Source organism: Prosopis cineraria, unplaced genomic scaffold, assembly GCF_029017545.1.
Source record: "Prosopis cineraria cultivar Desert tree isolate PC_DT_omini unplaced genomic scaffold, ASM2901754v1 PC789, whole genome shotgun sequence".
Classification (NCBI taxonomy): Eukaryota; Viridiplantae; Streptophyta; class Magnoliopsida; order Fabales; family Fabaceae; genus Prosopis; species Prosopis cineraria.
In genome coordinates this window covers 1-15,836 of record NW_026556114.1, presented here as the reverse complement: position 1 = coordinate 15,836, position 15,836 = coordinate 1, and the positions used below count along the sequence as shown (strand labels likewise).

Sequence of the window (15,836 nt, the reverse complement as noted above, 5' to 3'; positions counted from 1 at the left end):
TTGATGTTGTCTAGAAAAAAATTCTCACTTTACAACTGTTAAATGTATTATTGTTATTAATAGGAGTTGTGTTTAACAGAATAGACTAATCTTAACAATATGGGAAGCCAATGTTAAAATTTTTATTAGGAGAGGTGTTCACATTTAATATTCAATTATGTTTCAAATAAAATTATCTCCAATAGAAAAATACACTAATAAGTATTTAAAAGTGCATCATCTTTCAAAAAAAAAAAGAAATTCTCTTTCCACTGTGCAAATAGTAACCGCTTAATCTACCCATAGAAAACTGAAAAAAATAATTAATGGTCCATCTTTTTATATTACGTGACTTATAAAAAAGTTATCAGATTTTTTTAAAAAACAAATCATATGGTTTGATTAATCCCATAATAAATAATGATGATATATTGATATTAGTGTCATTGGACATAGGACGGGCATGTGCATTGACACACCTAGTTAAATGAATCATTATCATCAACAGTTTTTCTGTCTGATCTTGCGTTTGAAATGTTGTTTTTAGGACACAGCGGTGGGCGGACCTAGAAAGAAAATTTCTTATTAATTAAAACGCCTGGAATTCAGAAATGATATTAATTATTGTAACACCCTCAAATTTATAAATTGATTTTTCGTAAATAATTAATTCAACAAATCATTTTTTTTCATTGAACCCTTATCATGGTAGAAAATTTTCTATCATGATGCATCCAAGACAATATACCACAGGTCTTAAAATATCTCAAAAACCAATTAGAACCATAAGGGACAGACATGATCCTCATAGCATGTTATTCAAATCAGGTCATAAATTAAAAGGGACAGACATAATCCTCTTGAACATATAAATGCATTTAATAAAAAGGATTAGAGTTTACATACTCCACAAAGAAGATATGTCCTAAGTTGACACAAGATACATTGTATAATCCAAAATAAGAAGCAACGTAAAAGATGATGTCTCATACACCATAATTACACCTCTGGTGCTTTCTCGGCCGGACTCGCTCCTGTAAAAATATTAACCACGGGGAATGAGACTTAAAAGTCCCAGTAACCAAAAATTAATATGTAATGATGCATGCGGATGTAACTAATCATGCGATTGCTAAGTGGGCACACAAAACATTTAACCGAACAATATTTTCAAACAAACCGGACAAGTATTTAATTTGCATGACTGCACCTTATATCCTCCTTTCGCCATGCTCGGACGCCAAATCACCCGGCCAAAGGTGAGTTGGACCAAGCGACACGCCACTCATTGGGTCCAATGAGGGCTTACCACGTGGTAATAATTAACCGAACAGAAATTCCCATTAACACCATATATTAAAATACCCTGACAAGTCATGCATCATTCAAATATCCAAATAGGAATATATCCGAACAATAATATCTCATCATGATAAACAAAAATAAATTTTTGACCCACTTGGCAATAATTTCAAACAAGTATATATGTACAGTATTTATTTTCATTAATTCATAATTTTTTCAAACAATAAAACAACACATAACCATTCACAAACACACTCATCACAACACATTAATAATGGTTACCTTGTGTCTTGAATAACAAGCTCCCCTTCACAACTCCTTTTTCACCACTATCTTTGTCAATATAATCTACATAATTATTTCACAATACTATATATTAATTTTACATTAAAATAAATAACTCTAATTTAAAGAGTTAGAAAGTCTTAGATCTATAATCCATATTAACACTAATTTAAGATTTATGCCTCATTTAACTTCTCAAATTCTTTTCTAAAATTCTCGTACCCTAATAAACTATTTTTTTTATCCTCAATTCACTTCTAGTATCACAATTTCATCCTTCTATATTCTAAAAATTCTTCCAAAAATAAATTAAAAATTTTAGAATTATCCTGAAGCCTCAAATAACCTTTCTATAACCTCAAAAATACCTATTCATACTTAAATAAATATTTAATAATCATAGGTTTATCCTTACATTTCAGATTCCACATAAATTCAACCATATAGATCTAGATTTTAACTCAAAAATTCTTAAACATGAGTTTCAACCTCAAGAAAATATTCTATAATATTTATTATATCCCTAAGAGTTTTAACCTATATTTTTAATCCATCATATCATCAGATTAACTATCCTATAGAAAAATCTGAATCAAAATATTTACTCTATCCTACAAAATAATCATATCACTAGAAAACTAATATTATTTAGAAAATAACTATAAAATTAATTTTGTAATTAAATAAATTTTTAAATGCTAATCTAAACAGGAAAGTTAAAACATACCTGAAGAAAAAGAAAATAATCCCCCCTTGCGAGAAAACACCGAGCAACGTGAGAGGAAGAGAGAAAAATAATATAAAAATGGGATTGTGAGTCCCAAAATTATATTAAAAAAAACTATAGGTCTGAATTTAATTATTCAAACCTTTGGGCCATAAGTTGCAATTTTCTCTAAATTGCATCTTAGCCTCTCATGCTTCCTAATGCACACACCCCCTCCTTTTTATACATGAAGGCACCTTTTCTCTTCCCTTATCTAACCAATGTGGAACTTAGAAACAACAACCTTCAACCCCCCCTTTTTTTTTGGTTCCTTCTACCTTCTCTTTTTTTTTTAACACACACATAAAAAAATTATTTATGTATTATATCTTAACTAAATATTGCTTATGTGGTTTTAAATTTAAATTTTTAAATTCATAATTAAATACCTAATCATAATATTATTTCTAAATAACCTCAAATAATATAAATTCCTATTATTATCATTTTTTCCTCAAAACCTAAATTCCACAATTTCTTTATTATATAAAAATCAGGATGTTACAATTATCATTTTAAATTAATTTTGATGAAATGTTTATTATTTAAATATAATGTTATCACAATTAAAATTGCAAATACAAAATAAAAAATATATATAGAATAACATCACACACACACGACTAAATGAACCAATAAGGGAGGATGATAGTTAAATTTCAACTGAGAAAATTAATAATAGTTATGTTTTATATAAAATTTTATAAAAAATAAGTTATAAATATTAATTCAAATAACTATAAATTCAAAAGTTACAATTGCAACTCATTTTTTCACAAAATTTTGTCAAAAGTTAATTGTTATTAATTATCATGTTTGACTACTGTGATTCTCCCAAACAAAAAGGGTTCAATAGAACAGGACATGTCTGGGCTATATTAGCAAACTGCAAACATGATAAAGTAGGAATTACAATAATTTATCAGCATGCATAAGCCACACTTGGTGACTGGAAATGGAAACGATTATTACAAAATAAGGTCAAGTTTTAGGGCAGAAATAGTATGGAATTGGTTGAAGATGAAGTGGTAGCTTTCTTGTTCACAGTGAGACCATTTGTCTCACTCATGTCTATGTCCTCTTCAGGTAGCTTCTTGTTCACAGTGAGACAATTTGTCTCACTCATGTCTATGTCCTCTTCAAGTAGCTTCCAGTCAAACCAATACAAGAGATTAGAAAGTGTATATTCAATTGAAGCAACCCCAAATAAGAGTCCGGGACATCCTCTTCTTCCAAAACCAAATGGTATAAACTGGAAATTCTGGCCTTTAAAATCAACCTCACTGTTCTCAAATCTCTCCGGAACAAACTCTTCAGGTCTGTCCCACTGATCATGATCTCTCTGAGTTGCCCATGCATTCACAAGCATCATTGTTTTAGGTAGAATATCGTACCCTCCTAGCTTCACAGTACTGTTAGTTTTTCTTGCAATAAGAGCTGGTGGATTGTGCAGCCTTAAAGTTTCTTTGACCACACATTTTAAGTAGCTCATTTGACTCACATCATCTTCATCATCTATACTTGATTTGTTCTTCTTATTCTTCTCCACACTGTTCGTACATCTTCTTGTGCTTTCTTCATCTTCATGGGATGCCTCACTAGCTCTGCCATGGCCCATTCTAATGTAGTTGAAGTAGTCTCACTTCCTCCTGCAAACAAATCCTGCAATTTTAGAAAATAAAAGGAAGAAATAGGCATACTCGACAAGCAGACCAGAGAAATTAAAGGCAAACAAAAGAGGGAAAGAGAGGGGTTGTATAAAATAAAATGAGATGTCACTAGAACAAAAGGGGTTTTTTTAAAATCAAGTAAAAATAAATTTTGAGACTGACATGTAAAGACTCATAAAAAAAATTAATATCAAATCAAGATTTTTTTAAAGATTTATTTAGTACTAAAATATGGGAGAAGGAGTTTTGAATTTAAGAAAATTTTAATTGTAAAGAGATCAAATCAAGGAGTTTTGAATTTAAGAAAACTTTAATTGTAAAGAGATCAAATCTTAATTTGACATGTTAATGTTCTTATGAAATCCTTATTTATCATACTTCATAATTTAACATTACATAGATGGAGAGGAGATACTACATGAGAGTTATAAAACAAAATGAGATTTTCCTATGAATACTGGATCAATCTACAACAATTATAATAAAATAAAATAAAATATGATCAGTCAACGTAATAAATAGAGTAAAAAAGTTATAATCAAATAGAAATCATAAATCTTAATCAGATCACTTTTAATATAGAGATATATACCAGTAGAATCGCCTTGATGCTGTCTAGGGAGACATCAACGTCGTCGTCGTCGTCGCGAGCATCGTGTTGAAGTTGAAGAATAATATCAACAATGTCCTTGTTCTCGTTATTTCTTGTCCCGTACTTGTGCTCTGCAACCACTTGATTCGTGAAAGCGTCTAATTCTTTAAAAGGGCCCTTCATTCTTGGAACCAAACCTGTAATAAAATCGATCCACCACAATGAAGGGAAAAAATCCCAAAAACTAAACTCTCCAAAGTGATGCGTAACTTACTTCACAATCTCTCCAAAGCTTTTGGTGCTGCTTTTACCATCCAGATCATCAGCTTCGTCCTCGTGACCAAAAATACATGTGGACACTGCATTGTTCGAAGATTCAACCAGAAATCGAGTCATATTTACTGATACAGATGACTTACATGCTTTTTAATTCTTTCGAACGAGTTCTGAAACTTCCCCTTCTCTAATGGAGTGATAGGATAGAACCCGTTTCGTGCTCAGAAGTTCGAGGACTGAGATTTTTCTTCTGTGTCTCCATTCTTGGCCATATGGTGCGAAACTCAAGTCCTTGTTGTGTCCATAGAAGAGGATTCTGGAAGCTGTATTCAAGGGAAGGTCAGAGAAAACGATGTCGTTGTTGGTTTTGTATATTTCTCTGGCGAGATCTGCAGAAGAAACCACCAGAGTTAGAGTTTGACCTAAATGCAGCAACATGAGAGGGCCATATTTCTTTGAGAGAGATTGGAAAGAACGGTGAGGGAGTTTTCCTAACTGATGAAGATTGCCAATGATGGGTAATTTAGGAGGAGATGGAGGCAGATTGGACTTGTTGGTTCTTGTTCTTATGAGCTTAAACGCAATGAGGGTGTCAGGGTGACAATGAGGGACCACAATACAGAGAGGTAAAGGTTTTGGTTTAGTTCCAATGCCATGGACATTGGGGCACTGTAAGCTTGTGTTTTGCTTATGTTTCACACACACACACCCCACACACCCCCTCCCGCTGGTTACTATTAATTACAAGTTCTCAAAGATTGCTTGGTCCTTAATATAAGATATTTGATAAGATATTAACTATATTTTTTTCAAGTGAATGGCTTTGCATGTATGCTCCTAGTAAATGAGATGTTGTGAGTTTGATTCTATTTGTAACCTCAGGCTGTTAATGCTTGTCCCTCTAATTCAAAAAAAGTTATGTTTTTTTCATTATTATTCATATTTAAATTCATTAACTATAATAATAAAAAAAGTAAAATAAATTTAACATTTTTTCACTTAAATAAGACTAAAATTAGAATATGCATAGTAATTTATTTTTTTATAAAAAAAATTATACATTTCAAAAAGCATTTATCACAAGTTTCCTAGATTATCCCTCATAAAATCATACTAGCAGTTTTTTATTCACGAGACAATATTATTGTAGACTTATTGGATGAAGTGCAAGGGTATTTTAGTTCAATTTTTTTATTTTTAGACGTAATTATTATATTTAATTAATTTTTTTAAATAGTGTGATGAGTTGATTATTTTATATTTAAAAAAAATGAGGAAGTATAACATATCATCAGACTGTGTTGGGGTTTAATATGACGTAAGAGTGCCAACCCTTATTTATAAAAGTTTTAGAAGGGTTCTATATTTATTATTTTCCCTCAGGTTTCTATAATTATAAGCTGCATCTAATCACCTTTTCAAAATTAAGGAAAAGTGATTAAATTATTAATTTTGTTTAAAAAATAATAAACTTCCAACTCTACACATTTGCTTTTTTTTAAAAAAAATTCATTACATTCTCTCTTATAATTAATGAATTTTAAATAGAGATGGTATTGAAAAATGTAATAAATCTCACCCTTATATTAAATATCATAATTCCCTCTCATAACTACTAGAACTTTTTAGACCTATCAATTTCAATTACTATAATTTAATGCAAAACATTCAATGCGCAGAAGCTCTCCAATTTTCAACTATTTAAATTTAATACTCCCTTCGTTTAAAAAATATAAGATATTTTTAATTGAGTTACATTTCTAATTAGTTAGTTAATTATATTTAAACTAACACCATCTTTTTATATTTGTACTTATGTAATACTCCCTCTGTTTTTCAATATAAGAGAAAATAATCAATTAACACAATTTAAGAAAGTTGATTAAATATAATAATTATGTCTAAATTAAAAAAACTTGGACTAAATTATCCCCGTAATTAATAAAATAAATTTATCTAGTAAAAAGAAACATGGACTTTACAAGGGATAATTTGAGAAAAATGTGATAATGCTTTTTGAAATCTATAGTTTTACCTATAAAAAAAAACAAAGAGACACATGCAGTTTCTCTTATAATTAAAAACACTAGGAAGTAGGTTAATTACAAATTTAAAAATTAAAAATTCCTGATATTTTTTACTATCCAACCTCAAAAAATGCCTTATAATTAATGAATTTTAAATAGAGATAATATTGAAAAAATGTAATAAATTTCACTCTTATATTAAATATCATAATTCTCTCTCATAACTACTAGAACTTATTAAGCCTATCAATTTATATAATTTAATGCAATACATTCAATGCACAAAAGCTCTCCAATTTTCAACTATTTAATACTCCTTTCATTAAAAAATATAAGGTATTTTTAATTGAATTACATTTCTAATTAGTTAATTAATTATCTTTAAACTAAAACCACTTTTTATATTTGTCATTATTTAATACTCCTTCCATTTTTAAATATAAGAGAAAATAATCAATTTACACAATTTAATAAAGTTGATTAATATAATAATTATGTATAAAATTAAAAAACTTGGACTAAATTATCCTTGTAGTTAATAAAATAAGTTTAGCTAGTAAAAGGAAACATTGACTTTACAAGGGATAATTTGAGAAATATGTGATAAATGCTTTTTAAAATTTGTAGTTTTGCTTATAAAAAAAAAGAGACACATGGTAGTTTCTCTTATGATTAAAAATGGAAAGAGTAGGTTAATTACAAATTGACAATGTAATAACCCATATTTTTAAAGTGAAAAATAAGTGATAATATATTTCAAAAATATTTTTATTGGGAACAAATTTAACAAGAAGAACAGCTGCTCTAGTGGAGGCAGTGCAATTACTTACTTTGTTGATCCAGAGTTCAAACCTGCGAGGGATCAAGAGTGAAAATTTTTAATTTTTTATCATGTTACCTTCAGCCTTTAGCAAATTACCATTCTTGCCCCTATCAGGGGAAAAAAAAAGAAGGGTAGACACATTCAACGCCGGGGGGTCTTTGTTTATTATTCATTCTCTCGATCATTCGAGACCAAGTGAGAGTGCGCATCCTTCCTCATTAGACCTCTTCGTCCTCTTCCCATTTTCGTTCAGCTCGCCGGCATGCTTGAGAGTGTTCGCTGTGGTGCCTCATTTCTTTCCTCTCCGGTTGCTGTAACAGATCAAAGTTCCTCCCTCCTGTCATCACCGGCGTCATCTGCAAGAGAAGTTGGTCACTGGAGAGGAGGTGCACAGACGAGTGTCTTGTAATTGCTGTTATAGGTTGCTGTCAACCTCTTCTTTTCCTTCTTCGATTACAGCTATATCCAGAAAGCAAAAATCTTCCATCCCCTGTTTTTCACTGTGTTCTTCTCCTTCCTCTTTTGTGTTGTTGGTGGTTTGTTGAGGTAAGAAGCTTTGACCTCTCACTTCCTTGTTGCTGCATGGATATGATTCTGAGTTGAGATTGTGAATTTTTCCTCCATTTTTCTGCAAACCGTGAGTAGTTCAAAGTTGGACATTTGATTTTTCTTGACTATTAAAAATTTATATATGCTGAAGGATTTAAATTGGAGAGCTGGATTATTTCAATTATTAATATTAGAAAATTTAGAAAATGAAATTTGAAAAAAAGAAAGTTTAGAATTAGTTAAAGGATTCATGCTCATAAAGTGTTTGATGAAATGCCTTTGAATAGTTTTGCTTGATTTTATATGTTTCTGAAATTTCAATAATTATTGTGAGAAGTATATTTAGTTTGAGTATTATTGATTCATGAATTTAACTTGTAGGTTGCAAATCAAAAGAATTGAATTATGAATTTAACTTATATGGTTATTCATAAATTATTGGATAAAAGATGGAAGGTTAGAAAATTCTATTTGTATGGTTAAAAATAATGTACATAAAGTATTTGATGCAAAGCCTAAAAGAAAATTTATCTCAAGTAAATAAGTTGGTGTGGCTAAAGCATTATGAAAAAATTAGTGACCTGAATGATTATGTTTGGACATTGTTATTTGTAAATCTAAATTGGGTTTTGCAAAAGAGTTTATTTATGTATAAATTTTGTTGCTAAAACTTCAAAGTTTTTATTATTATTTCTCATTGAGTGAGAGTGGATTCTCCTAAAAAAGAACTTGTTAGTTGAAAAAGATAAAGTTCATTAAGATTTGATTATATTTTATAGGATGATTATAAGAAGGATAGCTCAATTGATATTGTAAGAAGTGAGTTTTGAACTTCAAAGGTATTATAGGTAAGTGAGTAGAATCCCAATTAATCTATCAATAAAATATCTTTTACTAAAATATTACATTTTATGTAGATAATTTTTAATTATGATTATTATTATTAATTATGTTAAGTATTGGGCATTTGTTAATTAAATTATTTTATCATGTGAAATTATATATACAATTGTCGCAAGGAATAATTAAGATATGATATATACTTGTATTTTCCTTATGAATTATATTTTTAAGGCTGATGAAATTATTTTGACTAGTTTTGAAAATTTTTGGTTACCAAATAAATGCAAGAATGAATGTTATTTATGAAATTTTACTTTGATGAGTATTAAATTAAAGTTTGAAATGATTCATGTGAGTTTGATATTGAGAATATAAATTATATTTTAGAAATGATTATTCTTTTCGCATATTTGAAAAGAAATTTTATAGGACTTTAAGCGAAACATTGTTGCTAATGGCAATTTTGTTAGCCCTTGATGCGCCATGGTTAATGACTAGCTAGTTTGATTTTCATGAGCTTTATTCTCACGTCTGTTATTCGTGGGTCTCGTACTTACGTTTGTTTCATGAGTTCGACCACATTTGGTTAGTTACCCTCATAGACTGTGTGTCCACATCTATTTCGTGGCTTTGACCATGTCTAGTCAGTTACTCTCATGAATTGTGTGTCCACGTTTGTCTTTATAGCATAAGTTGTATTTGGTTATTTACTCTCATAGATTGTGTGTTCATGTTTATTACTTATCTTGTTAAGTCTTAAAAATTTTTGAATTTTAATTGACTATTTGAAATTTCAATGGTTTAGCTAGTAAATGTGCTATTTTTATTTATATATAAATGATTTGTTATCCTCAAGTATAATAGGGTAAAGAAATTCTAATTCACTATTATTTTATGATTATGATTAAGATTTTTTTGATTTAGTGAATTTATTATATTGAATTATCCCTTTTTAATTATTTTACATAATTTTTTGAGTTTACTATTTTACTCTTTAAAATTTTATTTTATGATACTATTCGTTGGAAAAATATTTTGGTCTCAAATTCATTAGTTAACGCTGAATCTCCTGTAGATCACTGAAAGATTTATCACTGGCTAGGAAATGGAGAACTGGTAGATTAACCTACCTTTTTATGTAAAATTTGAATTATGAAATTGTATTTTATAAATTAAATTCTAAGTGCTCTACATATGCTATAGCTATGGTCATTATTTTGATATATATTTCATCTGCTAGCTAGAAGGAATTGAACTCCTAGTTGTTATGATATTTGCTTAAAAATTGGTGTTGTAGAATTTTGGAATATCCTATGTACAAGGGAGATTCTACCGAAATTTTCATGAAAATATTAAGGTTTCATTTTAAATGAAAAGTCTTTTAAAAAATAAAATGAAAAAAATTCTTGAATTAGGCTTAAAGGATGTGTCTTTAGGTGCATATCTTATGCTGGTCACTCTCATATTTTGGGACATGACGGAAAAACTAAAAATGCATGATATTTTTTACTATCCAACCTAAAAAATGTGTTATACTTTTTAAATGAAACGTGTATCTAAATGTGCTAAAAAAATGGGCCTATGTAAGAAGATACATGACATATTATTAGTGGTGAATCTGGGATCCAGAACCAACGAGCGTAGAATTATTTTCAGTGGAACATGAATGATATATACTTTACCGATAACAAAATTTAATTTGTCAGTGTGTATAATCATATAAACTAGATTATATTACATGTGCAAGAGTTGAGATTTGAATTCCGGCTACTCATTTAAATAATAACGAAACCCCTACCACATATAACAACTTGATTTACTCAAAGAATAAACAATATATTGAATATATAAAAATCAAAAATATTTTAAACTATACAAATGATTTTAGTAAAAATCCAGAAAAAAATTAAAATAGTTAAAATAAATGATTCCACTAAAAATATAAAAAAGTAAACAATTTCAAATAAAAGTCTCCATAAAAAAATAATCATTCATAGTACTTAATTTTTAAAATTCCAATTGTCTCTCACCGCCCAATATTCTAAATTTTTATGATCTCAGCATCAACTTTACTTATCTCAATATTTTAAATCTAAAGTTCTACATTCAATTATATTTCCTTTTCCCTCTAAACAAATTTTGAACCCCCAATTCCTCGCCTAGATCTAGGTGGTTGTCATTTCTCTCCTCATTTTTCTTTCTCTTCCTTTGTTTCTCTCATGATCAGTAGGTTTAAAATTAACATATCAATGGGGTAAATCAAAATTCATAACTTAGTCCATACCTATATAAGGTATCACAAAATTGAGGGGTGGGGGGATTGCCCACCCACCCTCAAATACACGCAGGTTCGCCGCTGCATATTATCATGGCCTTCCAAACTTTGCCCAATAGCCCAATATTCAAACATGGCTCCTAAGAGTTAATTTTAATTAAGATTAAATGTTTTCAATTTACATCAGACTTCAGAGAACTACTGTTTTGTTACATTTTAAACTTTACACCTAAACTGAATTGTGAGCCCTATGCCCACATGGAGTTTGGGACGTCAAATTGTCAAACTGTTCACATTTTATAAGTTAATGCAGCTTCCTATATCGATATATTGACTTCTAAATAGATCCCCTCTGTTTCCTACATCCAGTGAAGGACCATTTATTTGTGCGTCCATAGTTCATCAATGTTCTCAAATTTTCAGATGTACCACAAGTGAGCACTAACACATTTAAATAAGCTGTTCCTGTGAAATAACTTTAACTATGACATCAAGGCCTTAATGTTAAGGGAAAAACTTATATACTTAAGGTACTTGCTTTCAATTAAATTAAGACGTGGATATTCTATGAATTATTTATTCCATAACAAACTCTTGATATTAATATTATTAATGCATTAAAGTCCACTTGTCATGATTTAATTGAATAAAAGTATATTAAGTATATAAGATTAAGTACATAAGTGTTGTCGTAATGTTAAATTGACAGAAAACTAAGATTTGCATGAAGGCATTCCAACTAGTAAATACACAAAACAACCAGATCGACTTATTCAAGAATCAACACCAAACCATCAAAAAAAACAATAATGATGATGATGATTCAAGTCCAAACCAACTTTAAATTCTCTTATGCAATTTTAATTAACATGAAAAAACTTGGACGCAGTACTTAAGGTGTTCATCAAAAAGTTCATCAATTAAATGAAAAACACGTGAACATTTTTTTTTTCTAACCAGTAGCACATCATTTATCCTTTGTAAAAACACTTGAACATTTTTTTTTTCTAAGCAGCAGCACATCATTTATCCTTTGAATAACAAATACCGAAACAAATATACCTAAGTTATGTCCAGACAGAAAGAATTAACCTATAAGTTTATAAGTAAAAGAGAGATTGATCTGTTTCCAAACTCACGTACAATCACAATCAAAATGTTTTGAACGAGCCAATATTTCTTACTTAAAGAAACTGTAACATTAAAATTACAACAACATGCAAAACCACCCTAGCCTTGATGCTCAGATAATTCTATCCTACAGAATAAAAGCACTAACTTCCAAAGAAGATTTCAGCCAATATCTTAGTCCACCAAACAGAATATATGGTTCACATTAATCCAACCATTATCTACCAGCATCTCCAGAAGTAAAAGCACAAAGGAACTGCAAATATTCAATGATATAAGAAGTCATTCACGACTATTACTTGTCCCCACCACTTCGAATAATTTTTAAAATGGTCCTCAAGAGATCATCACCCATCTCCATCACTTCAAATCATACACAGAATCTAATAGCATTCACAAATATTAAAAAAAAATCCTTTTTTGAGTACGTAAAAGTTACGCAATAGTTCGCATTATCCCAAGTTCCAAGCTATAGAAATATCAGATGGTTTGCCAAAATTCACCTCAAAATATATCATGCCATGGGATTCAATAAATGCAGGGATTTACGAAATGGTTAGTGTAATCCCATAAGAGAAAATGAAACAGAGAAATCAAAGTAGTCAGTTATGAATGATTAACACTTGTAATTGTCAACTTCTGGCCCAATTCAAGCTTGAAGTGTTATTTATTAGCACAGCACTGCAAAAAAAAAAAAAATAAGACTAAGAATATAAGCAAGTCCTTCAAATAGGTCCCAAAAGGCTAACTTCCAAATATCTTTTAGGGCAACAATTTGTCCCCCACCTTCTGTGACACGTTACATGTAATCCTCCCATTTATAAATCACATCAAATTTTGAATGAAATTGAGGTATGTTAAGTGCTTAGAGAGGCAGTCAATTGGCTACGTAATTGACTAGAAAAGAAGTTATTCTTCTTTGTTCAGGACATGGGGGCTCAAATTTGAACCACGACATCAGCTTGTACACTGAAATATAATTAGCGATAAAATTGCTTACTTAATCTAAAATTAATACACCTAAATAAAGAAAGAGTATGGGTATGGGTATGCATGTGAAATCACAGAACAAGGAAAGATGATTAATCAAGGAAGAAGATAGCTTTTTATCTGGCCTCTCTTGCAATTGAAATAAGTTTCCCTCAGTCCAACACACTCACTAGGTATTGACGGAGCCTCTCTCCGGCACATTCCTTATAGGTTTGATTCTCAACATAATTTTTCAATCGGAATATACGCAAAGCCATTCTTACAACATGCATAACTCTTAGAATTATAGACAAATCGGAATATACATTTGTGAGCAATTTAGTATCCTTGATTAGCATAATTCATCATTAAGAGCAAAATATATTAGCGGTTGATTGAGTATTCTTAAAGTATAAAGAGAGATCAATATCCCAAACCTAATCACTTCAAAAAAAAATCCTGAATCAATTTCTTTTTCTACGTTTTCATACTTTTTTTTTTTTTACATTTATGATATTTTAAACACCCCTCATGTTTTGGATTCACTCAACTTAATTGACTTTGCAATGTCTTTGTTTGACCATATTTTTAATACACAATCTCTATGAAAATGATACTCTATTTATTTTATATTACTTGCTACGATCCGTAGACTTGCGAGGTGCAACATTCTTATTTTTTATTTTTATAAAAAAATGAAAAACATCTTAGAACTATATATTGCTGTTTTATTTTATTTTTTTATTATTTTAATAGAAAAAACAACTATTGGTCCCTATAATTTCATTGTGTTTTGTTATTCATCCTAGTACTTTGTTTTTGTTGTTCCAGATCCTTATAGTTTTGTTTTTTTTATCTACAGCCTTAATCCAACTATTTTTAAATATGCAGAGGGATGGTGATGTGGCACTAACACTGCTAAATTATCTTACGTGTAACTAATTGTGTTAAATATAGTGATGAATGTTAAAATAAGAAATAAAACACTGCGAATGCAAAATACACAGTTATAAAGATCAACTAGAAGAAATTGAATATTATGCTCAACTACACGAAGACAAAATAAACTTTAACATCAACATATATTAACAAAAAAAATTAGTGGCTTCAAAACAAGAAAAAAAAATAGAATATCTCGGTGTGGTGAATGAAACCAAAACAGATGCCCCAAAAGACGAGTTATAAGTTTGTAAATAAAAAAAAAAAAAAAAAACCTAACTTCTATTTGATGAGCAGTGAAATGACGCTAGTTACATACGGGAAATACTATAAGGACCCGGAGTAATGGGGAAAAAGAGTACAATGACCAATAGTTGTCTTTTCACTTTTTTAAAGCACATTGTATTGACTATTGTAAATTCACTTCAGCTATGGCTAACCCTTTTCATAGGCCATCATTATAACAACCAGTGACCATCATTACTAATCATTTTTTAACTCTAAAATTATTTTCAAATTAATATAATTGAATATATTTTCATTTTATTTTGGTTTGAAAAATATTTTTAAAAAGTTAGTTCACAAAAAAAATTTTAAAAAATAGAAGAAAACCAAACAAACCCTTAGTGCAGTTTCTGGTTTTCTTTGATGACTTTCTTGGAAAAGTGTGGACGGACATCTATTTTGAAATGATTAATCTTCATGCATAGAAATCATGTTAGCTTGGTTGATTCTATGACTAAATTTGCACAGGCTATGCATACTCTTAGCTTGATTTTAACCATCCTCCTTTTTGGCTTAAAGAGGAGGAGGAAGGGGGGAAAATGAACTTCCTGATGTAACTCGCAATCTTTGCTCCTTCCCTCATGTTGGTTTTACTTATAAGTTATTTTTATCAATCTCACCAATATTAATATTAAAGAATAAAGAAAATAAAAATGTATAAAATTTTAATATATTCTTATAAAAAAACCCAAACATGATGTCATGTTATTTTTTTTATACTTTTTAAATATTACCTTAAATGTCACCCCATGACTTATAAATAAACTTTCTAGAATGTATCCTATAAATGAGACAGAATGGAGCAAGTGTTATGTTATCACTTTTATTAAAAAAAACATGAATTGAATAGAGAATCCCATTCTCATAATTTTTTTTAATCTTTGGCTTCATGATTTTTTTTTTTTTGGTTTTCTAGCGACGAAGGAGTATTGATGAATTTGCCTTTGACAATACAAAACAAGATATGAACAGATACATTTAAGGAGAAATCTTCTGTATTGACAAATATCAACGTTTTTTTAACTTTTTGAACCTTCTTAGTGCTTGGAGTATATGATGCTTGCATTGACAATGTTTCTTTTTCGTGTGAGCCGTTGACACTTACAGTATTTAATTGGTTAT

At 29.6% G+C, this 15,836-nt stretch overlaps 1 pseudogene; it reads right to left on the bottom strand.

Moving 5' to 3' along the window:
• Positions 1-3,316: 3,316 nt before the first annotated feature.
• LOC129298381 (phenylacetaldehyde oxime monooxygenase CYP71AN24-like) lies at positions 3,317-4,993 on the bottom strand (annotated as a pseudogene).
• Positions 4,994-15,836: the final 10,843 nt, after the last annotated feature.